Below are 7,424 nucleotides of genomic sequence, written 5' to 3' on the forward strand. Positions count from 1 at the left end.
TGTGAATTAGATATCACAACTGTGAAGCAAACACACACACACACACACACACACACACACACACACACACACGACGATGGGATTATGCATCAACTGTGTCTTGCAAAAGTATTCATCCCCCTTGGTGTTTGTCCTGTTTTGTCACATTACAAGCTGAAATTAAAATGGATGGGGGGGGGGGGGGGGGGGGTTAGCACCATTTGACTGACACAACATGCCTACAACTTTAAAGGTGAAAATTATTGTTTTACTGTGACACTGTCAGTAATGGCATTGTGAGTCAGAACGCAGAGCAAACTACAAACATGGCTTCCCAAGACTACAACGCCCAAGGTTCACAGTGTCCCCTGTCTTCATCTTATTAACCTCAGCTGCCTCTCATTAACAATCATCAGCAATGCTACTTAAGCCTCTCCTTCACTGCGAAGTATTGTTCTGTCTTTTCAGTTGTACCAAGCCTCTCTCATCTATCTGCTTTCCTGTTATTGAACTTTTGCTACGGTTTCCTGTTATCTGCCTCTGTTCTCTCTCTAATATTCTGTTTGCCGATCAACTGACCCTTGCCTGGCTTTGACTTCGAGTTTGCTCACCGATTTGGCTACGCTTGCTGTTTGCATTCCCACTCTCCCCTGCACATACATCTGTGAGCGCCTGCAATCTGACAGGATACTTTGCCTCATTATGGATGTAGCGGAGGAGGTGAAGCAAACAGCTCTGAATGCTCAGGGACACCTCTTAGGAGAACATCAGCAGATGCTCGCCGATCTCAACACCAGGATGGCACAGTTAACTGCTGTAATGCTGCAGGCCTTCCTAACGTGTTCTGAAGCTAACTCTACTCCTGTGCAACTTCTCCCAACTCCTCAAAAATATACTGGTGATGCCCACAACTGTAAGGGATTTCTGCTTCAATGCTCCATGTACTTCGATAGAATGCCAAATCTTTCTGATGAATGCAAAATTTATCTCTTCTCACTGGTAAGGCACCACAGTGGGCTAGCATGGTATGGAAGAGTGGAGCGGAGCACACCACTTCATATGAATGTTTTCTAGAATTGTTCAAGCAAGTATTCAATCACAAACCTGAGGGGATCGAAGTCAGTGAGAGCCTGCTCACCATCATGCAAGGAACAAGAAGAGTAGCTGAATATGCACTCAACTTCAGAACTCTTGCAGCCGCTAGCAGATGGAATGAGCCAGCATTGAAAGCAATGTTCTGTCAAGGTTTACATCCTGAGATTCAGAGTAAAATGGTTTGCAGAGATGAACATCTCACATTGGACTCCCTCATAGATCTTGCGATTTCGCCTGGATCACCTACTCTCAAGCCGTCCCTCTCTTAAAGAGGACACCAGACCAGCTCAGTCAACAGATGTGTCCTCACCCATGGAGGTTTCCCAAACCAGACTGAGGCACTCTGAACGAGAGAGAAGACAATGTGATGGTCTATGCTTTTACTGTGGGAACTCTGACTATCACATTTCTCAGTGTCCCATCCATCCCACTAGAAATCACAATCACCCTGAACCTGTTCCTGACACAGTGAGTTCTACAAGGAAATTTAACTCAGAATCATTCAAAGTACCTGTCTTGTTGAAACTGCCAGCTTCGACCTATGTACTGTCTCCATTTGTTGACTCAAAGGCAGAGAGGAACTTCATTGACAACTCCATCATCCAGGAGTTCACCCTGTCCATAACCCCTCTGCATGTCCCCCCACCCTCCCCCTCACTGCAGCCATCTCTCCTTCTTCCCTCAACAGACCTCCCCCCAGTCATCGCAGCAGCCCCCTCCTCCCCCACCTCAACACAGACTCCTCCATGCATTACTGCAGACCAGGTCAAAGGTCAACTGAGGAAGCTTCACTTCAGGAAAGCAGCAGGCCTGGACAAGGTGTGTCCCCGACTACTGAAGACCTGCGCTGCTGAACCATTCCAATGCATTTTCAACCTCAGCCTGCAGCTAGGCAGAGTGCTCACCCTCTGGAAGACATCATGCATCGTTCCAGTTCCCAAGAAGAACTGGCCCAGTGAGCTGAACGACTTCCGACCGGTGGCACTCACTTCACATCTGATGAAGCTGTTGGAGCAGCTCTTCCTCAGCCTCCTTAGACCCCAGGTGCAACAAAGGACTGGAAACCAGAGGTTTAAGCTGTGATACATGAAAGGTGGGGTGAACACGTCGCATGGTGAGTGGTAATGCCAGTCTAATGGAACATGGATTGATTACCTTCTTGATGAGGAAGGGTTCAAGGAACCTGGGTGCTAGCTTGTGAGAGACAGCCCTAAGTGGCAGGTGGCATGTGGAGAGCATAACTCGTTGACCCACTCAGTAGATGGGTGCCTTGGAGCGATGTTTGTCGGCTTGCTTCTTGGATGTGAGTGCAGAGCGAATGATTCTTCTCTGGGCCAATGCCCACATTCTCCTGCAGCAGTGTATAAAGGCCTGGGCTAATGGTATGGCAACCTCCTCCTCCTGGCTGGGGAACAGTGGTGGTTGAGCCTAGTGAGCACTGGAATGGAGAGAGACCTGTGGCAGAGGAAGGGAGAGGGTTATGTGCATATTCGATCCAAGGTAGGTATTTGCTCCAAGAACTGGCATCCCTGGATGCCATGCACCTGAGTGCAACCTCCAAAGCCTGGTTAGCCCATTCTACCTGGCCGTTGGTCTGTGGGTGGAAGCCTGAGGAGAGACTACAGGTGGCCCCCGATGAGTTTGCAGAAGGCTCTCCAGAACTGTACAGTGAACTGAGGATGCCGGTCAGAAACTATGTCGGTAGGCAGACCATGTAGGTGGAAAACATGGTGGATGAGTAGTTCTGCGATCTCTTTGGCTGAGGGGAGCTTGGGCAGAGGAATGAAATGGACAGTCTTAGAAAAATGGTCAATGACAGTGAGGATGCATGTATTGCCACCTGAGTTGGGGAGTCCTGTGATGAAGTCCAGGGCGATGTGAGACCAAGGTTGATGCAGAGTAGGAAGGGGTCTTAGTAAGCCGGCAGGGGGTCAATTGGCTGTCTTGTTCCGGGAGCATGTGTCGCAGGCTGTCACAAACTCCTGGATGTCCTCCTTGATGGATGGCCACCAAAAGCGCTGCTGGATGAGAGCCAGGGTTTGGGCAGCTCCCGGATGACAGGCCAGCTTGGAACCATGACCCCACTGCAGCACCTGAGTTCGCACATGACAGGGAACAAACAGATGGTTACGAGGAATATTGTTGGAGTTACCTTCACTGGGGTCCTGCTCCAGGGCCTTCTGCATGAGCGTCTCAACTTCTAGAATAGCGTCTCCCACCAGGCAGTGTGGAGGAAGGATGGTCTCGGGTGGCTTGGACTCCTCTTGGTGGGAAGAGAACATCCTGGACAGGGCATCAGGTTTGCTGTTCTTGGAGCCTGGGTGGTAGGAGAGCGTGAAGTTGAACCAGGAGAAGAAGAGAGACCAACGGGCTTAATGAGAGTTGAGACTTTTGGCAAACTTGAGGTACTCCAAGTTTTTATGGTCAGTCCAGACTAGGAACGGGAGGTCAGACCCCTCAAGCCAGTGCCTCCACTCCTCCAAGGCGAGTTTCACAGCCAGTAGTTCTCGGTCGTCGATGTTGTAGTTTCGTTCAGCTGGGGATAGCCAGTGGGAGAAAAAGGAGCATGGGTGGACCTTGTTGTCATTGGCCCTCTGGGATAGGATGGCTCCAACCCCTGACTCGGAGGCATCGACCTCGACGATAAACTGCTTGGTAGAATCGGGTTTGGTGAGAATGGGTGCTGTGGTAAACCTGTGCTTGAGACTGGAAAAGGCTTTCTCTGCTTCCTCCCACTTGAACTTGGTCTTGGTCGAGGTCAGGGCTGAGAGAGGTCTGGCAACTGTGCTGAAGTTGTGGATGAAATGCCTGTAAAAGTTGGCAAACCCCAGGAAGCGCTGGAGCTCTCATCTCGAAAATGGGGTGGGCCAGTCAGCGACTGCCTCCAGCTTGAGGGGACCCATTTGGATCTTGGCTGGTGAAATGATAAACCCCAGGAATGAGACAGAGCCTTGGTGGAACTCGCTCTTCTCTGCCTTAACAAACAGCTTATTCTCCAGCAGGCGTTGAAGAACCTGCTGGACGTGACCCCAGTGTTCCTCCAGAGAGCGAGAGAAAATCAAGATATCGTCCAGGTAAATGAAGACAAAGGCGTTAAGAAAGTCCCTCAAGACATCATTAACCAACGCCTGGAATACCGCGGGTGCGTTAGTCAGGCCGAAAGGGACTACGAGGTACTCATAGTGGCCTGTGGTGGTGTTGAAGGCCGTCTTCCACTCGTCCCCTTCCCTGATCCTAACTAGGTGATAGGCATTGCATAAGTCCAGTTTAGTGAACACCTTGGCTCCCTGGAGTAGTTTGAAGGCTGTAGTCATGAGCAGTAGTGGGTAGCGGTTCTTGACCGTGATGGTGTTGAGACCTTGATAGTCAATGCAGGGGCGGAGCGACTTGTCTTTCTTCTCCACAAAGAAGAATCCCGCCCCTGCTGTGGAGGAGGAAGGGTGGATGAGCCCAGCTGCCAGAGACTCAGTGATGTATTTCTCCATGGCTTGTCTCTTGGCGGGGGAAAGAGAGTAGAGACATCCCTTGGGTGGTGCCGTCCCTGGCAGGAGGTTGATACTGCAGTCATAGGGCCTATGAGGGGGAAGGGACACTGCTTAGGCCTTACTGAAGACAGGCTTGAGGTCCAGATATTCTGGAGGCACATGAGAAAGGTCGGGAAACTCGCTGGCTGAGGGCTGTGGTGGTTTGGCGGGAGGCAGAGCAGAGTTCAGGCAGGAGGCCAAGCAGGAAGGACTCCAGCCTAAGATGGTGTGGTCAGTCCAGTTTAAGTGGGGGTTGTGCTGCATCAACCAGGGTAATCCAAGAATAACGGGAACGTGAGGGTTGTTCATGACGTGAAGTTGTATAGTTTTGGAGTGATTGCCTGAAATCCTTAGGGTGAGCGGGGTGGTGAGGTGAGTGATGGTGGTCAAGCCAGTGCCATTGAGTGTCAGGATGGTGAGAGGGACCTCGAGGGTGAGTAACGGGATTCTGAGATCCTTGGCAGTGGTGGAGCAGATCAGGTTCCTGTCCGCCCCCGAGTCGACGAGTGCCTGAAGATGGTGATGCCGATTGTTGAGAGTGATGATGATGGGGAGCAACGGTCGGTCGGCAGGGGACTGGTTCCGAGCGTTGCCCACCAGGGCCCCTCAATTCACTGGTGGGCTTGTCCTTTTAGCAGGCAGGCTTGGCAGATGTGTCCCTGCTGACTGCAGTAGAAACAAGCCCCCGTGCTCTGTTGGTGCAGTTGTTCCTCTGCTGACATCCGTACCCAATCTACCTGCATGGGTTCGATGGACGAGGCAGGTGGTGGAGAGGGGTTGAAGTTGTGGGGGCTCCTCTCTCTCCTCCGTTGTTGGATCCGTGTGTCAATATGATTGGCAAGGTCCATCAGGCTGGAGCGGTCCGATGGCAGTTCCCATGAGATGAGTTCATCCTTGATGGCATCGGATAAGCCATGTAGGAACGCATCAACCAGGGCACTCTCGTTCCAACTGCATGATGCTGCCAATGTCCGGAACTCGATGGCATAATCCGAGGTAGATCGGGACCCCTGCCACAGCTCCATGAGCTCCCTTGCCACCTCCCGGCCAGATAGAGAGCAATCGAATGTTCGCCTCATTACCTCAGAGAATTCCTTGAAGCTGGAACAACAGGGCACGTCGGCATCCCAGACTGCCATCCCCCATTCCCTGGCCTTGCCAGTGAGGAGTGTGATGGTATAGGCTACTTGGGAGCATTCTGTGGGGAAAGCCAGAGGTTGAAGCTCCAAGATCAGGCAACACTGTGACAAAAAAGATCTGCAGGTACTTGGTTCTCCACTGTAGGGCTGAGGCAAAGGGAGTCTTGGTTCGTGGAGAGTGGCGGGAGGTGAAGAAAGAGACGGCTGGGCAGGGGTAGGCATGGCTTGGGAGTGCTGGAGTTGTGTGGCTAGGAGGTTGAGTGAGTCAGACAGGGTGGCCAGGTTCTGAGTGATCTGCCTGAGTTCCTGTTGGTGGGTCCCGAGGAGGGCTCCTTGCTGCTGTATAGCCGTTCTCAGATGGTTAAGTTCCACTGGATCCATGTTGGCCAGAACGTACTGTTATGGGTGGCGAGATGTGGTGAGTTAAGATCCAATAGCAGAACACAAACCAGAAAATCCAATGAATAAAAAATTATTTAATTAAAGTCCAGAAAGAGTCAACGAACAAAAATAGCAAAAATAATCCAGACAACAACGAGGTAGACAAAGACAAAGTGCTAATATGAAAAAACATGAAAAATAGTTATTTTTTTGTGAACAACTGTTTTATTGAAATTATAATTTCACTTAACAAGGTCAAACAGTGCAAATATCTTTAACATACCCCTCCCTCCCTCCCCCTGGCGGCGTCCCCCCCCCTCGGTCTAGTGTCTTACAATCCTACGATTTGCCTTTATTCTGAACTGAGCAGGTCCCTTATAGCCAAAGCGGCTCTCTTCCATGAGTCCAGTGTAGAACTTTTAGCTTTGTTCACCCGTGCTGTAGACATTTCTAACATAACCACATCCTGAAAGTATTCCAGCCATTTCCTAACATATAATTTGTGAGGGGGTAACCAACGTTGTACTACCAGTTTTTTGGCAGCCGTCAAGCCAGCCAACCAAACCTTGCGTTGTTTCTCAGTCAGCCCCAAATGTGAATCGTCATTGAGCAAAAGGAGGGTCGGCTCCAGAGGTACCGGTTTATCAATCATATTGGATAAAGTCACTGTTACCTTCCTCCAAAAGCCATAAACCTCTGGGCAGTCCCATACCATCTGCTTAAATGTTCCCAGTGTGTTTAGGGAGCACAAGTCACAGTTTGGGCTGGTCAACAGCTTCATATGAAATCTCAAAAGTGGTGTCAGATAGGCCTTCTGACACAACTTATAGTGAATCAACTGGTGATTGGGGTTCTTGGACGCGTGCAATGTGTTCTCCCAGACATTTTTCCAGTTTATATCCTCCTCTGCAACAGCCAAGTCTCTAGACCATGCCTTGACCAGGGGTAGCTCTTTCTGTGTGTGTGTTTGAAGTCGTGAATACACAACTGATACGAGTCCTCTAGTGTTCATTGTGGATAGCCAGGCTACAATAGGATGTGTCTGCAGCTTAGAGTTAGTCTGCACACCATAGGCGCGAAGAGCCGACCGCAGTTGGAGGTACAGAAAGTAAGAAGTCGTTGGCAGATTAAAAAGAGAACACAATGTCTGAAAGCTAAGCATACCCCCTGGATCAAATATATCTCTGAAATTGTACACTCCCTTTGAGGACCATAATACTGATTCAAACAGCTTATTCCCCAAGATAATGTTCTTGTTCCCCCACAGTGGAGTATTCAGATGCCATTTCCAATTCCCCCCCAAACT

This window comes from Neoarius graeffei, chromosome 8 (assembly GCF_027579695.1).
Source record: "Neoarius graeffei isolate fNeoGra1 chromosome 8, fNeoGra1.pri, whole genome shotgun sequence".
Taxonomy (NCBI): Eukaryota; Metazoa; Chordata; class Actinopteri; order Siluriformes; family Ariidae; genus Neoarius; species Neoarius graeffei.